Source organism: Pristis pectinata, chromosome 28 (genome assembly GCF_009764475.1).
Source record: "Pristis pectinata isolate sPriPec2 chromosome 28, sPriPec2.1.pri, whole genome shotgun sequence".
Lineage (NCBI taxonomy): Eukaryota > Metazoa > Chordata > Chondrichthyes > Rhinopristiformes > Pristidae > Pristis > Pristis pectinata.
In genome coordinates this window covers 13396666-13417547 of record NC_067432.1, presented here as the reverse complement: position 1 = coordinate 13417547, position 20882 = coordinate 13396666, and the positions used below count along the sequence as shown (strand labels likewise).

At 39.6% G+C, this 20882-nt stretch overlaps 1 protein-coding gene across 6 annotated transcripts in view; it reads left to right on the top strand.

Annotated features, from left to right (window-relative positions):
* sema6dl (sema domain, transmembrane domain (TM), and cytoplasmic domain, (semaphorin) 6D, like) overlaps positions 1-20882 on the top strand; it is a 248616-nt gene that overhangs the window by 76658 nt on the left and 151076 nt on the right. Inside the window, exon 1 of one of the 6 annotated variants that reach the window (XM_052040385.1) lies at positions 562-617. The exons of the other annotated variants lie outside the window; for them this stretch is intronic. The gene's annotated coding sequence lies outside the window, so the exon portion shown is untranslated. Of the gene's footprint in view, positions 1-561; positions 618-20882 lie in introns of those variants that run through there. 6 annotated transcript variants of the gene reach the window in all.

Below are 20882 nucleotides of genomic sequence, written 5' to 3'. Positions count from 1 at the left end.
TGTTGCCTGCTGCGAGTGTCGCGGCCGGTCGGAGGTAAAACGCTGACCTTTGCTCCAGTATCGACAAGGAAACGACATCTGGACTGCTTGTCCCAAACGAATAGGAGGCTGTGTTGGTGGCCAGCCGCCGTAGCCATCAGCGGCGACTGGCCCTGGCGTTTCCCTGAAACTTGCAGGGTGGGCGGCATCGGGCCTCCGCGCCTCACCTGTGATGGTAGAAACACAGCTGGTCGTCAGTGTCGTCGTCTGTTTCTGGGGTGTGGTCGCTCGGTTGCTGGGACTGGTTTAGGTAGGCGTTGGGCACGCAGTCTGGCGATTTGGCCGACAGATGAACCGCTCTTGCCTTTGGCCCTCCACAGGACATCTGCCCGGGCGGCTACCTCACGTGGGTTGCTGAAGTCGGCGTCGGCCAACAGCAGGTGAATGTCGTCGGGCAGCTGTTCGAGGAAGACCTGCTCAAACATCAGGTAGGGCTTGTGTCCCTCAGCCAAGGCCAGCACCTCGTTCATCAGGGCCGATGGAGATCTGTCCCCCAGGCCGTCGAGATGAAACAGGCGGGCGGCGTGCTCACGACGGGAGAGGCCGAAGGTCCAAATGAGAAGGGCCTTGAAAGCCAGGTACTTATCTTCCTCTGGAGGAGACTGGATGAAGTTTCCGACCTGGGTGGCTGTCTCCTGGTCCAGGGAGCTGACCACGTGGTAGTACCGTGTGGAGTCGGAGGTGATCTGCCGCAGTTAGAACTGGGCTTTGGCCTGGTCAAACCACACACGGGGCTGAAGTGTCCAAAAGGTGGGCAGCTTGAGTGCCACTGAGTTGGCTGCTGCGTTGTCTGTCATTGTGTGGGTCCAAAATCCATTTGGACCGTCGGGGTCACCAATGTAGCGGCTGCTACCGCGATGCGAGAATAAAGACACGAGTCTGCAAGCTGTAGAACAAGACTGATTTATTTACCCGCCTTGCGCAGGCCTTTTAAGCGGTGCGGTTCCTGCCTTCCAAAAACGGAAATGACGTACGCGCTACGTCACCAAAACTTTTCGTGCGCGCAGGTTCTCCCACGTCGCTCGGGGAAGACGAAGGCCCAGCGCCATCTTGGGCCTCGCTGCTCCGACGTGCACCCCGACCGCCAATCTGGTTCGCTTGCGCGGACAGTGAGTTGCTATATATATAGATAGCGACTCACGTGTGTGTGTGTGTGTGTGTGTGTGTATGTATATACAAACTCAAACTGCCTCCTGATTTGGCAATGTCTATGTTTTAGAATTCTCATTCGTGTATATTTATATTATATAGGCCTATCCCTTCTTCTAGTCGTCTGAGATCTCTGTAGATCTTTGTAGCTCTCCATTGCTTGTGTCCAATTTTGATTGCTTCACTTATGGCAGTTTGCTTTCAGCTCCCCATAGCCTACATCCTGGAATTTGCTTCCCAACCATTTCTGCCATTTTGCCTTTTTAAAGACCTGCTTAAAACCTACCTCTTTGATCTATCTTTTTTTGTCATCTGTCCTAATGCCTCCTTTGGGGGATCAGTTTTGATAACACCACTTTGATATGGATTGGAAGGTTTTACTGCGGTGAAGATGCTATATTAAAGCAAGTTGTTGAAAACATGTTTAGAAACTAGAGACTTTCTGTGTACAATTTCGCTTATAACAGGCAGTAACATGAGTGCTTGCAAGGTTCCTTACTCCAGCCTGAACAAGAACAGTGGTTGATTGTAATATTTGAGTAAATAAAAGATTAATTGCATTAAAACCTTGCACCATTGATTGCTATTGTTCAATTATTATTTATTTACTGTTATTACACAGTTGCCAAAAATTTTGTTGCCTCCAGGGCATTTTATGCACAGATTTTGCCAGCTGGGCATGATGGTGAAAGAAAGTCCTTTGGAATTTGCTTTTTTATAAATGCAAGTTCTTTCTTGGATGGTGGTAAAGCATACTTGAAGTAGAGGTTTACAGGATTTGCCATGGCACGTCAGATGGTGCTAAACTGAACAACTACTCCCCTTTACATAGCTTTGAGCAAAGAAAAACAACCCAGATTGCTTCAGATAAGCATAACCTGAAAATAACATGAACCGAGGTTAAGTGGCAATACAAAGAGCTTGATTAAAATGTTTTAAGAAGGGTCTTAAAGATTGAGAGGAAAGTGATGGTGTAGAGATCCAAGGTGTGGATACTCAAGCACGTGGTTCAGTCAACTGAAAGAACAGTTAGATATCACAACAAGTGCAGAGGTTAAAGCAACTGAAAATTTGCAGTCATTTTGGTAGATTAGGAGGAGGTAACAAAGATTGGGAAGAGCAAGGCAATGAAATATGAGAGAATATAAAATTTAAATGTGTGGGAAACTAGAACCAATGCAAGTCATAAAGGAAGAGACTATTAGACGAATATGATACATACTTCTGAGTTTTGAGCTGAAGTTTTCTGAGAATACAGGTTGTGAGACCAGGCAAAAGAGTAGTACATTATTTAAGCATGAAGGTGACATGAGCATTAGCAGGTGTTTCAGCAGTGAAGCCAGATGTGAAGAAGAATATGGAAATGCAGTTGGCCTTTGTGATGGAAAGAATTTGTATTCTGAAGCTCAAATTCAGTAAAGCAGGATACAGAGAATATATCCAACACTGGAAAATTGCCCACTTATGTCCTGTTCACAAGAAAGCCGGACAAATCCAATCCAACTAATTGCCAATGTTCTCTCAATCATCAGTAAAATAATGGAACGTGCCATTGACGGTGCTTTCAAGCAGCACACCAATAACCTGCTCAGTTTGTGTTTCACCAGGACCACTTGGCTACACTCCGCGGTCCTGACCTAAATGTGGACTAATGAACTGAGTTCCAGAGGTGAGGCGAATTTGGCTGCTCTTGGCACCAAAGCAGCATTTGACTGAGTGTGGCATCAGTGGACCCAGGTAAAACTGAAGGCATTAGGCATCAAAGGGAAAACACTCCAAAATTGGAGTCATACCTTGTAAAAACAAATACAGTTATGGTTGTTGGAGACCAATCATTCTAACCCCAGGATATCACTGCACGAGTTGCTCAGGGTTGTGTTCAAGGACCAATCAGTTTCAAATGCTTCAATGATCCCCCTTTCATCATATCAGTCAAAAGTTTACTGATGATCGCACTATGTTCAATTCCATTCACAACTCCTCCCCAAATGAAGCAGTCCACGCCTACATACAAAAAGGCTTTGATGGCATTCAAGGATGCACTGAAATTAATCCAGAAAAGGTAATTCATTATGGTCATCTAATACTGGCAGAACATGTACAGTAAATGGCAGGGATTTTAGCAGCATTGATGTACAGAGGGATCTTGGGGTGCAAGTTCATAGCTCACCGAAACTGGTGACACGGGTGGATAAGGTAGTGAAGGCATTTAGCTTACTTGCCTTCATTGGCTGGGGTATTGAGTATAAGAGTTGGGACATGGTGGGCCGAAGGGCCTGTTTTGTGCTCTATGGTTGTATGGACATCATGTTGCAGCTGTACAAGAGATTAGTTAGACCACACTTGGAATATTGTGTGCTGTTCTGGTCACCACACTATAGAAAGGATGTGGTAGCACTAGAAAGAGTCCAGAAGAGATTCACCAGGATGTTGCCTGGCATGGAGGGCTTTAGTGACATGGAGATATTGGATAGGCTGGGATTGCTCCCACTGGAGGCTGAGGGGTGACATTATAGAGGATAATCAAATTATGAGGGGTATAGATAGTGTAGATGATTACTGTCTTGCAAGGGTAGAGGAGTCTAAAGCTAGAGGACATGGGTTTAAAGTGAGAGAGCAGATATTTCAAGGAGGTCTGAAGGGGCAGGTTTTTCACGCAGGGTGGTGGACAAGTTGCCATTGGACGTGGTAGAGGCAGGTACAATCACTATTTATTTAAAAAGCATCTGGACAGGTACATGGATAGGAAAGGAATAGAGGGAAAAGGGCCAAATGCAGGAAAATGGGATTAGCACAGATGGGCATCTTGGTTGGTATGGATGAGTTGGGCTAAAGGGCCTGTTTCTGTGCTGTGTGACTCTGTGATTCCATGATAAGTGACAAGTAACATTTGCACCACAAAAATGCCTGACCACCTCCAACATGGGAGAGATTAACCAGCTACCCTTGATGTTCAGTCACATTACCATTACACATCCCCATCTTTAATCGCCTGGGGATCACCAATGTTATGGCTACATAAGAAAATCAGAGCTTGGTGTCTGTGGTAAGTGACTAACTCAGACACTGATACCCTAAAGGCATTCAACTGTCTACAAGGTATGAGTCAGGAGTGTGATGAACCTGCCCTGGATTATTCAACTCCAACACTCAAGCTTGTCACATCCAGGATAAAGCAGCCCATGTGATTGGTACCCCATCTGCCACTGAAGACATTCATTTGCTTCACCACCAGTGCACACTGGCTATAGTGAGGACTATTGACAAAATGTACTGGAGTTACTCGCCTAGACTGCTCACCTCCCAAACCAAAGAATTCTACCACCAAGGAGGACAAGAGCATCATCCACGTTGAAACACCTCGCTTGGCTGACCCCTCCATGTTGAAACACCTCACTTGGCTGACCCCTCCACATCGCACACCATTGTGACTTGAAAATAAATTGATGATGTCTATAAACTCTGAACTTTCTCTCCAATAGCATTCTGGGAGTATCTTCACCTGAAGGACTGCAAAAGTTCAAGGTAGCAACTCACCTCCACTTTCTTAAAAGATTAAGGATTAGCAGTACATGTTGGCCTTACCACCACAACTCCCGGATCCTGAAAAAAAAATTGAATAAGTAAAAAAAAATTAAAAATATAGGTTTCAGGCATTCTGATTAATTCTGAAGCAGTGAAAGGGTGGCTGGAATTAGTGACGAGGATGTAGAATTTGTTGGGTGAGGTTGGAGTGCAACATAACTAAAAGCAGTGACTTAAGTTTTCCCTTTGTTTAACTGAATAAAATTGGAATTTGGTCTTGAATTGATATCATCAGCTGGCACAGAGGCTGCAAAGGGCTGATAAAGGTTAATTTGGAAGGGAGGATAAAATGCCTGGGAAGAATGAAATGCATATGGTAACAGATTGCATTTGGGTCAAGAAAGAAAGTTGCAATGGGCAGTATTTTAGTCCAAATGTGAGCAAGGTTTCAAGGGCAAGATAAACTCTAAAGGCTTGGTTATATAAACTACCTGTAATTTTTTTTTAAAGTGACCCTGTTGTTTATTGGATGAACATATTACAGTTTATCTGCATTCACAAGTGAAGTTTAACTTTTCTGACTCTTGAAGCCCAAATAATGAACTATTCAATTTTTCTCAATTAAAGAAATTTTATATTTGTTTCAAGAAAAAGACCATCAAATTGTCCATTTGTGATATTGTATTTCATAATATTGTAATTTTGCTTCACAGAGCATAGTGAAAGAATAAAAGGGTAATTTTAACAACCTTTATCACTGGATGCTAGTGGCACAGACTTTGTATCATGTGTTTCTCATCTGGCAATGAAAGTTGAAATTCACTCAGCACCTTTCTTTTTGAATTGGATCCAAATCAATGACGAGTAGGTAGGTTTAACCAGTTCAGGTACTTGTGCTCACATACTAAGATGCAAGGGACATAACTAAATGGTCAGGACCCTAAGGTGAAAGGCACTACCATTGGATGTTCCAGGCACACTTTCTTTTTGATGTATCTGGAACTAATCTGAGAGATCGGGCTCCTGGTTTGCAGCCGGACTAATGTGTTGCAGAAGCACCTCTACAATAGGACGGCCGTTCTGTTGATCTATGCTCCCCTCCAACTAAAAATAAAATTTTTCCAAGGTACCCTTGTATAGTGAAGGCTCACGCCATACTTTTACCAGTGGCAGATCCTGCCAGAAATTTTCATCACATGCATTTAAAATTGAGCTGAGAGCAACGGAGAAGTAGTGGGTTGTAAGTATTGGAAATTTAATATGTCATTTTAGACATTAGAACTAAACTCTTTACACTGAAAACAAACACCATTCATTTTTGCAATACATGTATCTTTATTCCAGTGGTTTTGCTCTACTCCCTGCCATTATTCTGACCAGTATACAAAAACATAGGGACCCTACTCTGTAGTGTCATTAGTTCAATCTCACTGCCGTTGGAGCGAATGATCCCGATATTAAACACTTCATTACTCTGTTTAAAAAAAAAATGGAGTACAAGAAGATCATGGGACAGTTCAATTTTTTTCCTCAAAGATAATCATTCTGGGGGAAAAGGTTGAAGTATGGAACAATGATAGTGAAGGTTATGGAGTATCTGTGACCACGTGACTATTGCAAATGAGTTGTACCTCCAGGGATCACTTCACCTGGCAATATTTGACTAGTGCCAACAACCAACTGGGAGTAGCGCGTGAGATATTTACATTAAATTTTTCAATTTATTGATTAGACATTTCAGTTAAAACTGTAGCCCTGTGTTTGAAAGAAAATTCCAGTCACTAGATACAACTGTACTGCAACCTGTAGTGGAAAGTAATCAGAGTCAACAAGATGTGATCAGATTCTGCACTTCCTGTTTTAAATGAAATTTCTTTGGGAAACTGAGAACACAAGGAACTGAAGAAAAGCTGAACCTACAACATTGCCAATTCAGTCCTTTGTATTGTTTGCGCCAAAATAATTAAGTAGTTCACCCAATAAAAGAAGTGACAATGTTCTCCATGACTGGATTTCTCATTATTTGCCTATCCTTTCACACTCCATTTCAACCTTTATTGTGCATTCATATCCAAAGCTTCTTCAAGTTTCTTTAGTGCCAGTGCATCCATGAATGAGAATGTGATGAATAGCCACATGGATTAGGTCTTGATTTTGTAATGAAGTTCATCTAAATTTCATTTTGTAATTTTGCCCATGTAAAGCATCTGACACCAGATGGCTGATGTGTTTTTTCTCACTCCAATTCATTTCCACCTATAATGGTAAAAGGCTTAAGAAGACAGAAAGCCTATCATTTGTTAACTTTGATTCCATTGAGAAAGTTAACTGTCAAGGCACTACTGATTTCTGTTGTCAAATAACTGATGAGGAAATTACACAAATGTTTTGAAAGGCTTGCTTTATTCTTTGACATCACAGATTTTATCCAGTGCATGAGGTAGTTGCAATGTCTGTGTCTTTTGTTCCTCTACCAGTTTTACAGAGCTTAAAAATGTCAATGTCAAACTGAGCTGCTGCTTACAGCTAAAGGTTTTGTATTTTGCTAATGTGCTTAGAAATGCTTTACTTTTTGATCCCCTCACTGAGAAGCTGTTTCGGTTCACAGCTGATTGGGTTTTTATTTAAATCAGCAAATCCCACATTGGAAAGAACATATAGGATTGCATTTCACTTTTAAGAATATTTCCTAAGTGAAGGAATTGAGAATGACATACTTTCTGTTCATTGCTTCTAGCCTTTGTTCTTATGGCCTGATTACCACATCTACAATTTGAAGTGCGAATATTAAGGACACTATTTTGTTAATGATGACCCTTTGATTGGTGGGGGGGGGGGGGGTGGTGAGAAGGGAAGGGAAACCAGCTGTAGGCACTAACAAAATCTGTACTCTTTTTGTGCTTTTTGTCTTTGTATGCCTGTCCACAATTTCCTTTGGCAAACCACATATTAGGCCACAAATCTTACCTGAAGCCATTCTTTTTGTGCATTTTGTTGTAGATGCTTTCTCACCAATTCCAAATAACATGCTCAAAGCTTAGCAGTCTGACTTTGCAGAAGCACGTGGTAAACATGACAGAAGTGGGAGAAAACTCAGCCTAATCATTGCATTTATTAATGAAATTGCCTGACCTTCCACAAAGGCCCAACTATCCCAAGCCAAAGCTTATCGCTGAGTACATCACAGACATACCCTAATGAAAGACATGTTCCCTAGCTATGAAAAGGAGATCATTATTCCTGAAGACTTCTTCGTGGAATTTGAACAAAAGGACATTCAACCCAGATAATTTTCCTGCACAAGTTTAATTCCTAAAGTCACTTGCTTACATGGTATAAATTAAAACCTCACTAGAGTATTTTTGAAACAGTAATGGCAATAATAAATGATCTTGTTAAACATGTCTGGTCTTGAATTCTAATAAATGGCTGCCAATTTAGCTTGACCCTGTTGGGTAATGGGGCATTACTACCCTGGAAATATAGAAAAAAAAGGGTCATCAGTGAATTGCACCGGGCTGTGAATATTAACTATGATCTCCAAAAAGGAAATGGGAAGTAACAAAACAAAATCAGCTCCATTGTGTAACGGATTCTTTTCCTCTTATGATAGTTTAAATATTATTGTGCATTGAAAAATATTGGAACAGAAGAGGGTTATTTAATCCAATGAGCCTAAGCCATCATTCAATTAGATCATGGCTAGTTTAATTTGCTTCAAAGTTCAAACTACAAAATGTTCCCAATTCTCCTTACTATCTTTTGAATATCAGAAATCTATCAGTCTCCAATTCAGAATTAACTTGGCATCAATTACTGTTTGCAAAAAAAAGTTCCAATTTTTTTTTCTATCCTTCCATGTGGAATATATAAAATGAATGTTGTGAGCTGCCATTCACATTTTATTATTGAGTATGATCAGATGTTTTAAAGTTACCTAATGATACATGCCTTTTCATCCTTTAGCACAATAATGATGCACGCCATAGTATAAAGTACAATAGAGAGCTACTATAAAAGGAGCATGTGAGCATTCTTGGGTGTGGTCAGTGTAACAGCAATGTGTGTCAAAAGACAAGGGGTTGGGGGAGAAAAGTGAAGCATTACCCAGTTTCTGACACAGTATGATTGATCTGTGTGTGGTCTCAACTAATTAACCTCAATGTGAAGGTCTATGGGACTTTGTTAATACCATCAGAGGATGGGTGAGTGCATGCTTTAATTGTGATGTAGAGCTTCTGGGTTGAATATCTTGGCTGCTTAATTACTTCATTTTGGAAATGATCCATGAAAGGAAGCTCTGCGTGAGTATACACCTGGATTTCATATGACATGACAGTCATATAATGCATGATTATAACTTTACACAAATTTTCTCACCTCCCTATCTCTCCTGAAGAGATTTAACACCTTGCAGGAGAATGTTTCCATGGACACCAAATGGTTATAGAATATCTCACCAAAGGAGTGATTATTTATGTGTGATTCTGACAGTGACTGACAGCAGGTTGCTTAACTGGCGGTTGGGATCACCTAATCTTTCACACATCACATTTCCGCAAAGGACACTGAATTGCAATGGGGAGTGGTTGATTAGTCTCTCCTTAGACCAGGAGTGCCAACACTAATTGCAGCACCTCTGCCGAGATCAGCCAACTCTACCCAAGGTTTGAAATATAAGTTTTTCTTGCTCTTGCTGCTTACCTCACTGAAACTTATCAAAAAAGCAAACATGGGACATGTGGCCCTTTGAAAATGCTCCACTATTCAACGAGATCATGATTGTTCCTGTACAAATCCACTACTCTTTCCCTACAGCATCCCCGGACCCCTATACTTTGGTCTTTAAAATCTATCGATCTCAATCATGAATAGAATGAATGACTGAGCATCAAATGAAGCAAAAAAAAGAAATCAACAGTCCTAACTGGCTAACTTAATTGGAAGGATCTCCTATGCTTGCAAATCTACTCTATTTTTAAAGAAAATTCCTTTTAATGTAAACATTGTATCGAGTGAAGACACTGAGCATCTCTTCTATGATTAGATAATATTTGATAGGTAGTGATATATAAACCAATTACAGACAGTTTCTCTCTTTAGGACTTTGGAATGGAATTTGAACCAGCAGCCTAGGACCTGGGCTGTTGTTGGTTTGAGTCCCACTCCAGAGTCCCCAATCTGTTGACCCTAATTGATGATGAGGCTATCACTTTTTGGTAGTATTGAATAGATATTTGGAAATACAGAGAACCTCTACACAATCTCTACAAAACCCTAATCTTTAGTCTGCGCCAAGGTTTTGAATGTGCTACACTTGAGTACCTAGTTGATGGCAGACGTTTTTTCAGAGATATGAACACCTGCAAATTATTGTAAAGAGGAAAATAAGGTTAAGGTTCCTAAGCTTTTATGACTAACTGTAAGTAAGTTTACAAGTCTTGGCTAGACATCGGTGGATCAGGCTTCAAAGAACATGTCACAGAATTCAATGTATGTTGAAGTACAAAAACTCCTGAGGCAGAGCTGGTTAATTTGCTTTTGACGTACAGCAGTGTTCTCATATTTTGTTTGAATTAACTAAATTGCTGTAAGATTCACCTTGTGAAACCAATAAAAGTGAGTCGTCATTTAACTAGCTCCTTTTGCTTCTGTGTAGTAGAGCATGCAACTTTCATGTTTGATGTGTGTAATTCATTGGTGGATTGAAATGATACTTTCCTATAGATTCCTGTCAGTTTAATGATAAGGTATTTGTATCTGTTGGGTGTGAACACTCAAATAATTGCTGTCAATTAACTGCCCAGTCTAAAATGTGCCATTCCTATTTTCTAACTTGTTTGGTAATTGTTTTGCATGAAAGAAAAGCTGTCATTTTTTCCCTCAATCAGCCCAGTTCTTTTGTGCACAGAAGAAACTTGAATATTTACCAGAATGATAACAATAAGAACTGTAAAACTTTCAATGAAACAAAACATCCCAAGGTATTTCATAGGAGTTTTATCAAGCACAATTTAGCACTGAGCCACATTGAGACATTAGGGTAGATCATCAAATGTTTACTCAAAGAGACAGGTTGCTTGTGACATTGAGCTGAGTTTTCTACCTAATATTCATGCAATCACTAAGACTAGCTACTTCCATCTTCCAGATTACTTACTTTTCTCAACTAAATTACCTCTGAAACCCTCATCTGAATGTGTCCCTGCTGGCAGGACTTCCTCACTCTACAGTTTTAAGAATAACAAGAACCCTAATTCACACCAAACCCCATTCACCTGTTTTGGATCCTCCACACCACCATGACCTCACACAGTGCTTACTGATTTACAATAATTTGAGATTAAGCAATGCCTTGATTTAAAAAATCACATGCTTGTTTTCAAAGTCCTCCATGCCCTACTCCCTTAATATTTCTGTAATCTAAGTCAGCCCAACAATGTCTAAGATATTAGTACTCCAACAAATTTGACTTCCTGAACAGCCCTGAATTTAACTGCCTTCAACTGCTAAGAATTCGCTCCCTTAAACTCTCTACTTCTTTATTCTGCTCTAAGAAGTTAATTAAAACTGCCTTCTCTGATCAAGCTTTTGGGCATCTGCCCTAAAATCTCCATGAATGATTTGTTTCAATTGTGCTTTTACTTGCTTGGTAACACTCCCGTGAAGCATTCCTGGACTTGCATTTATGCAATGCAGTGAAGATCTCAAATTGCCAAGGGCTGGGTTTTGACTAGAGGGATAATGATGGCTTACTGGAAGGAGAAAGGTCATGCTAACTAATAAGGGGATCAGAAGGGAAATTTAGTGGACAACTATAACAGGAATAGGATCAGGGGACCACAGTATGTGAGTCTTGCAAACAAGGTGAGTTCTTTGAAGACGTGAGGGGAGATGGGACAGAAACCAAGAAATTGCATGTTTAGGGCTAGGACTAGGGAGTATTGATCATTTGGAAGGGAGGGAAGCAGTAGAGGCAGTTGACTGGATGAACACTAGCTTAGTGACAAAGATATTCAGAATTTCCTCTCACTGGTTTGACGTGAGGATGTAGTAGACTAGGAAGAAGAGATGAGGAAGTTTGCAATGGAGGCAGAACCCCCCCCCCCCCCCAGGAATTAACTAGATATCCAGCATGATATTTAATTAGCGAGCAATTGGAAGTCTAGAAGCTGTTTGAAAAGTAGAGTATTGAAGGACACACCGATCGTGGGATTTAATATTCTGGATATATTCAGAATTTTTTTGCCAGGTAGAGAAAGGAAATCAATGCAAAGGAACCTCATTATGCATTGAGAGGAGAAAAGCTGGAATTATTCTCAAATAGCAGAAATGTTTAAGGGAAGATTTAACAAAGGGAGTTTGCAAGACTAAATAGAGAGGTTTCCACTGTTTGGTAAATTAGTGATCAGAGGACACAGATTCAAATTAAATGGCAGAAGGGCCTGAGAGGTAATGTGGAGGAATTGTTTTATGCAGCAAATTGTTGTAATTTGGAAGTCACTACCTAAAAGGATGGTGAAAGCAAATTCAGTAAAAGGTTTTAAAGGAGGATTGGACAATACTTGGAAAGGAAACGTGGAGAGCGCTCTGGGGAAATAGACTGAATAGATGAGTCTTTCAAAGATGAATTTCTGATCAAGCACAGATGCTAATTACTGGCATTATCCTACACTCAATTTGCATGGTTGGAACTTATCTGTTTGTCTGTACTTAAGCAGAGGGGTGAGAAAGCCTGGGGAGTGTTGTGGGATCTGGAGCAACTGTAACTTTTCAAGATCCACAATTCAGCTTATTGAAAATAACATGTGTTCCTTCAAATGGAGCACAGTACTTCATGACCGAATGAGTGAAACACCAAACATAAACTCTTAATCTTTGTTTCTCAATATAGGAAATGTATTTTGAAGCCATGTATTACAAATCATTATTGCAGAACTGAGGAGAGTGCTCTTAAATCTTTTACACATTATGTAACATGAAAGGAGCAAAGCAGAATTCGTGTCTAGAGTGTGGAGTGCCCCACGATAGGTCCAGAAGTAAAATGTGCAGACACATGGTCCCTTCTCTGGTTTGTTTTAAGGTGGGAGCAGTAACTGATCATGTAGCAACCCTACAATTAGATATTTTTAAAAAAGCTGCAAATAAGGCAGTGCCCAATTATCATCTATTAGTTGACACGGATGTGGGATGATTTTCTGCTTGCATGCTACCAGCAGGGTGCCTCACATTTTATTGTCTGGAAAATCACAGCCAAGACCGTTTCCCAATATGTGCAGCTGGCAGGACAGGCTGCCAATGTATTTGGAAAATTGGCCTTTGCATTTCTATATCAGTTGAGCTCAGATCCCTAGAGCTGAAAACAGCTGTCCCCTAGCTGATACCATGACATAAGGAGCTTTCAAAAACTTCAAGAAAACATAGAGGAGAAAATAAGGCTGACGCCCCAAGAAAAATCAGTGGAAAAATAATTGTTAATCTAGCCTTTGGCATCTTTTGAGAGTCCTCAGTCAAGAAGGTTCACCTGAAACAATAGTTTCAAATGTATTAGAACAGGGAGACAAAAAGTCAAAAGTTCAAGGTTGTGAAGGGCAAATTTAGAACCAATATCATTAAGTATTTCTTTACACAGCAGGAACATGGCCAAAATAGATCTCAGATCATGACACTGGGTTTATTTAATGAGAAGCCACATGTTAAATTAGGGTATCAGATTGATTAAAATGAGAATGACTGAAGAGTCTTCCTGATCTGATGTTTAACCTGTGCTATTGCTGTCTGATCCTTTTCTTTTATCCTCCCAATCCAGTCCAAAATCTGTGTTTTGTTTCAATTTCAAAACACCACCTAGTGTGTCAGTGAGTGGTGGAATCTGGGTGGAGTTGATGAGATTGTGGGGAGAATAAGGGGTGAGATTAGCATGGGTGTTGGTTGTTGCACAGCACTGACTTGGCTAGCCAAAGGGCCTGTTTCCATGCTGTATCCTTATGTCTATGATTTCTCAAGTTATGTGGATGCCTAAAGAATAGCTATTTGTATTTATTCTCTCATTTTACCAAAGGAGATTTACTCCAGAAGGATTATTTTTGGCCTTCAGCAAAAAAGTGATTTTCTTTTTGATATGCCATTCCCTCTTTTGCAAATCAATTGAATTTAGGCCAAATTTAGTTTCATCTATTATTTCAATCGACTGCAAAAAACATCCCAGCCATCAATCAATTATTCAATAGTTTATGAATAAAGCAATGTGTTGGCTCCTTGCAAATTAAAAGTTCAGCTTAGCAACTAATTTACCAGAAATGACTGGATATTTTTGAATGTAAATGATCCCTGCTAACTAATAGTCATGCTTTCCTGTCAGTAATAATAAATGGAATAGTGTTTTTTTTATTGAAGGAATTTATGATGCAAAATTTACTTTGTTTTGCAGCCACCACCGTTGGTGGCAGGCACCTTGCATTCATATCCTTCTTTCTCCTCATAGTCACCAGCTCCTTTCCTTAGCCTGAGGTTTCCTCCTTGCCGACTCCATCCATTTAAATCCAGTGTTCTCATGCCTGCTCGTCCAGCAAGTTCCTAGCCAAGTGCCATTCTGACACTGATTTTCTTTTCCCCAATTGATGTCCACTGTTACGAGCAATGGGACAAGGAATAAACTGTTCACCAAGAGTTATATTAGTTTGTGTAAGTTAAGATCACCTTTTGTTTTGCCATGTTTCCACAATGTTGGTATCAAATACAATCAGGAGCCATTATTGTTCTCTTAAGCAATGCCAAAGTTTATGCTTGATAAGCCATTCTTTGCGAGGGAAACAGTTTATTTGTCTTTGATAAAATCAAGTAGCTGTTGTAAGGGATTAGAACAGCACTGAACTGTTTATCTTAAATTCCAATTTATTTCTCATTCTGAGTGGCACAAGTAATAAAAACATGTTTCATATTAACATTGTAAATATATTGTAGCAACTGCATCATTATATAAATGGAGCATTTTCAATGTGACTTCTTCAATTAAAGGCTTGAAAATGCCAACTACTGATTTATAGTGCATTGCAGTGGGAGCATTAGTTGCACAATTGACTGTTGTTGCTTCACATACACAGACTGGGAAGGAATCAAGTGGTGCCAGCATATTTCAGTCATGGTACTTTACCAGGTGCAGAGATTTGAAAGGAAGGAGAGTGGTGGTCAATTTTCAGTTGGCAATTTTCAGTGAAATATTGGCTCAGACAAGCAGTATGGGATTGGCTGCCTTTGTACACCCTACCTGGTTTGTATTTCTATTGATGAGTTCTCATTGTAACTAAATTTAAAAAGCCACAATTTTCATTGTTTATAAAAAGATTGAGTTTTGTATGCTTTATCCATATTTTCTTTTAAATCATTTTATTGCCACATGAACATTTTTTTATCCTTTTTTTTAAAAGGTTTTAATTTCTCTTGCCCCTGAACTTTGTTTTCATCCTCCGGTATCGGTGATAACACAGTGAGTGGCACCCTTGTTTCCAAATCAGAAAATTCACTGCAGGGACTGGGACACAAATCTGGGTTGAGACTTGGGTGAAAAGAGGCAGAAATCAAAAGCAGGTGTGGAAGATCCTGTTGGAATACTTTAAAGCAGGTCATTAAATCAGATTATTAGCACTTTGCGTTTGTGGAATGCAAATTGGCTCCCACATTTCATACCTTACACCAGTGATTACACAGCAAAAGTTGATGATTGATGACAAAGCACTTTGAAATGTGAGAAATGCGAGAAATGCAAGATAAATAAAGATATGTTTTCAAGCCTTCACCAATGTTTAAAGTACCCCCTGATCGCCCAATTGGAGCCATTTCCAGAGAGCTCCACCAGAGAGGTTAATCCAAAAGCAAACTTCAGTGTCAGGACTTGGATAAAGGACATGGAATAACAGACAAATAAACAGTTTCAGATACATCTATTAACTTTATTTCAAATATTGGATTAGGCTGCCTATTTTCAGTAGAGATTTATAGATAGATACTTAAACTTTTTGTTCAATAATTACAGTAAGATGATGTTGCAGCAGTTAGTGTTGCTGCCTCACAGCTTCTGGGACCTGTGTTCAATCTCGACCTCGGGAGCTGTCTGCACAGAGTTTGGATATTCTCTCGGTAAATGGGCAGGATCCCTCCTGGTATTCCAGTTTCTTGCTACATGACAAAGATGCACTGATAGGATAATTGGCTACTGTACATTACACCATAGTGTAGGTTAATGGCAAAAAGAATCAGAAGGGAATTGAATGGCCTGTAAGGGGAAACAAGTTGCAGGGCTGCAGGGAAATGAGGAGGAATGAGCCTAATAGGATTGCTCTCTTGGGAAGCAGCATGGACCTAATAGGTCAAATGGCCTCCTTCTGTGTCACTATAAGTCCAGTTAGACAATGCTAGAGTGTAAATCGACTCACTGTAAACCAATTATCTAAATAACATTTGTTTCATAATGAATAAGGAGCTGGTCCTTTTCCATCTCTCATGCTGGCCTGTTTGTCTGCCAGAGGTGGAATCCTCCATCTGGTGGCCTAACTATGAACCAATAAGATTTCTCCCAGCAGATAGTTCTCATAGTGTAGTCTCAGCCATCTGTTTAGAAGGACAGTGCTGTAATTTCATTCCACGAGATCATAGAAAGTGACTGCTAAGTTAATCTTCGCAAAGGACAGTGCTGAAGGTATCCTTGATGGAGGTTAGGAAGCAAACCAGTAATGTTACATGATGGAGCAGGCTGAGGAGAACAGCATTTTGATCTCAGTTTTTGTTTTCCTCTCAGATTCACACATACTATTCCCTGGTTTCTGGATAACCTTTTTGTTAAAGAAAGACAGATTTGATTCATATATAGTTAATTATTTTCATGCCTTTGGGACATCCCCAAACACTTCCTACTCTGAAAATTGCCACAAGGAGGTGCACAAGAGTAATAAATTCATTTGCACTTCGACTTGCATGCTTTTGTCAGTCCAATTTATCAGAGTAGCCAAAACAATAGTGATCACTTTTAGGAAAAGGTTGTAGAATGGCAAAAATGAAGCTAAGTGCATCAATTGGACACTGTATGTGTAAAGGAAAAATTATCATTTGTATTGTTTTACATATTATTAGAGAGTACGTGGGATTAAATATCACCCAGTCTCATAAATAATCTCCATATCAGATATTGGCAATATTTTATCAAACTAGAGCTGAATATTTGGTGGTCACTTGGTATTTGCAAAACTTACGAAATCAAAGGAACAAGCACTTGATGGAACTATGGCTAACACTTATAGTGTGTGTTTTTCTAAAGAGAGAATATTTATCAGGACCACTTCATTTTTATTGAGAGTGTGGATATTAATAATTTGTCTTTTAACCCAGTTTAAGTTGAAAGAGCATCTGTTGAGATTAGTTTATGATATATTGTCCAATGAATTCTCCTTTATTAAAAAGCCTGTTAGCAATATATATTAGCTGGAACACTGGGATTATTGTTTCTAGAGTCTGTGTAACACAGTGGACCTTCTGACCCTGATTCCTGAATGCCCACCATGGGTAATACCCCTGTCAACATGTGTGTAGTGCAATGACTTTGTAAGGTACAGGGAAATCATATTTCCTGCAAGTGTAATATTACCTTCAGTTGACCCTCTTAAATCTGACCATGGGGAAATGGTTAACCTGCACTTTGGAAGAATAACCCTGCTGCACTGTCTAGGTATTTTGTTATTTGTGCTTTAGTAAAATGAACCCTTTGGAGCTGAAATAATTACAAAACAAGTCCTTGCATTGACCTCCCTTTAAGCTTAGTTCAGGTTTCCTCATTTCAGGTATGAAATATTTATTTTAATCTGTTAACCATTTAAGCAGAAATTGTATTACATTGAGCTAGCAAGACTTTAATTTCTTTATTTATTTTGCATCTTTAGTTTTAGCTGCTATGTGTAGTGGAGAGCCTGTTATGCAGGCAAATTGAGCAAAGCTTACAGCTTACACAGTTACTCAATAAAGGAAATTTGACTCTGGCTCCTAGAAAGCTCCTTGTTCCTCAACTGGTGGCATGGCATATTCATTCCCCACCTAGAGAAGGAGATGGAACCTAAGATGGTTCCTTCACCAAAGGATGACAGCTCTAAGTGTCCCGCATTCCTTGGTACTGCAGTAGAATGTTAGCATTAAATATTTGCTTTAGTTTAAACTATAGAGTGAAATGCAACATGAAATGATATGACAATTCAATTCATAATAGGTCTATGTTCACTGCAAGTAAATCTAACTGGACGGAACTTCTGGGATATCCTCCTGACCTAATTTTCCTCTATTTGCTCTGCCTTATTAGTCTAATATGCCCAAGCACTGAATCTAAAGAAAATACACCAAGCCTGTTTGAAATGTCCAATTTGATCCCTTGCAGAAAAGTGAAGAACCTTATTAGTCTTGAGTTATAGCCACTGAGTGTTTTTATTGATTAGGAAGATTTGAGGCGATGGATTTAAATGGTCACCCTCAGCTGTTTTTGATTTGTTTTTTTAAAAAAAATTAAAACCCGTGCTACAAAATCAAGATCTTCATCCTCCAGTTTCTTCCCTTAACTCATATATCTACCTAGAAAATTGGCCTCAGTCAGTAGTATTAAACAAGCTATGAAACCGTTTTCCTTTGCTTCCAAAATTCTGTCCTTTGCAGTCAGTAAAACCAATTTTCAGAACCATCCACTGCTGCATTATGCATTCTGTGAAAGAGTTGAGGAGGAATTTGCATCCCACGATCTTTTACATTTTCGTCAAGATTTGGTCTTAAATAATAAATGTTATAAAGTAAGTTATTGATTATCTGAGGGGTTTTTACCTTTTGCATCAAATAAGCACCAATCTGGTCATCAGAATACATTAATGTAAATGCAATGACACTTAAAATACCTTGTGAAAAACATTTCCATGTCTGTACAGAGCCACAGAAATAAACATGAAGCTGTGGATGCAGTTGTATTCCCAGCTGATGATATGAAAAAGCTTTGGTTAAGCACTTTTTTCTGAAACGTGTCAGAATAAGTTGGGAATAAAACACAACATAAACTGTACTAGAAATACACAGCAGTGGAGAGACGAAACAAGTTAATATTTTGAGTATGGAAAGAGTTATACCAACTCAAAAGTTAAACCTATTGCATCTCCACAGATGTTGCCATACCTGTCCTGAAAAACCTGTATTTGTTTCAGATTTCCGTTGCCTGCCGGATTTTTCTGTAACATCAGAGTCTGACCCTGACCTAACAATTAAGTGCATTGAAGCCAAGCAGTTGTGGAGCTCCTCCAACACCACACTCTTCCTGGCTTCTTTCCAAGCTGTTTCAAAAAGTACCCAAGCAGTCTGTTGAACAAATATCCTGAGAAAACAGATGCTCTCTCTCAGCCTGAAATCAACTGACAAAAGACAAAATACTGCAACTGCTGGACATCTAAAGTATAAACAGAAAATGATGGAAATTTTCAGCAGGTTCAGCAGCATTTGTGGAGAGAAAAAACAAAGTTAACGTTTTGGGTTGACGATCTTTCATCAAATGGTTCTGTGCGTTTGTAATTGAGCTCCACTGTCCCAACACTAGTTTGCAGGTCAGATCTAAATCATCTGCACTGCTTAGAAGACTGATATCTCCATCTGCTTGTTGCCAGATGTATTGGCGATATTAATGCCCACAGTTACTAACAGCTGTTTAAGAATGTACTTTTCTTATCTACGTTTGGCAAAACCTTTCCATGGTTGATGCATCGATATTTTCAATTCGTGTTTTCTCAGCAGGCTGACTATTTGAAAGCAAACTGATATGACACCCCTTTAATATATTTCCACTCAGCATCATGTGTTTTGGGTCGAGCACATTGGCCAAGACTGGATTTCTACGCTATTTACGTGGAAATCAAAACATTGTACAATTGACCAAAATTTGAAGAACACATTATTTTTATTATTAGGTGGAATTTGCTATTATTGTAAGAAAATAACACATATTTGGTGTAAAAATAAATGTATTTGTTTTTGCAAGTTGGAAATGAAGAAGGGGGAATTATCCCAGTACATTACATGTTTCTCTATTTGGAAAAAAAATCAGGAATGACAGTGCCCATGGCCAGTCTGTACTCCTTGAGCCAGATGCTGCTTCCCGTCTCCCTTGCACTCCCTTTGTTTATCAATGAGACCACAGCTCAAGCTTATTAAAGTTTCTCCATTAAATCACATCTGTGAGTAACAGCAGCGAAGTAACTACAGACTTCCTCAGAAAGCCAGAAGGAAACTACAAAAAAGACCTTTGTGGATATAGATGTTACTGATTTAAAACTCACACTTTCACTTTGAGAAATCCTGAAGGATGAAAGCTCGGGCAGTCAGATTTTTTTTTGCATTGTTCCTTTATGGTATAACTGTAATTAGAAGGCTCTGCCTTAATTCTTTGGGCTTTGCAACCAAGCAGTGTACTGTGGATATTGTTATTCACAATTTAGATTTGATGGCCTTCAATTACATTGATATACCAGTGCAACAATGTTTGGCAAAAGATGTAAGAGAGACCTAAGGAGCAACTTTTTCAAACAGAGTGGTGTGTATATGGAACAAGCTGCCAGAAGTGCTAGCGGTGGATACAATGACAACATTTAAAAGACATTTGGACAGGTACGTGGAAAGGAAAGGTTTAGAGGGATACGGGCCAAACGCAGGCAAATGCAAACTTGGTCGGCATAGAGGAGTCGGGCTGAAGGGCCTGTTTTCCTTGCTGTATAGCTCTAAAACTCTATGACCTGTTTATCTTTGGTTTAAAATCTGCATTAAAGAATATAGGAGGGCATAATCTATGATGATTCTTTGCAAATGGATCCTGCACATCCTGCTGTCTTCAAATATTTCAGACTGCTGCCTTGGGGGCAAAAAAGCATCAAAGAAAAATGTCTTGAGCATTATTTCATCTAATTGTTGGTTCAGAGTTGTCCGAGAGTTTCCATTCCTTAAGTGAAACTGAAACATAAGGAATGGATAGATGGGGTTGAAGATTTCCCATGATGTTGCTGCTACCGTGAGAAAAACTACTTGGCACAGGGCTTCATTGACCATGTTTGATTTGCCAGTTTACCATCCACAGCACTCCTTTTCAGTTTACATAAGGCTGATGGGTTTAA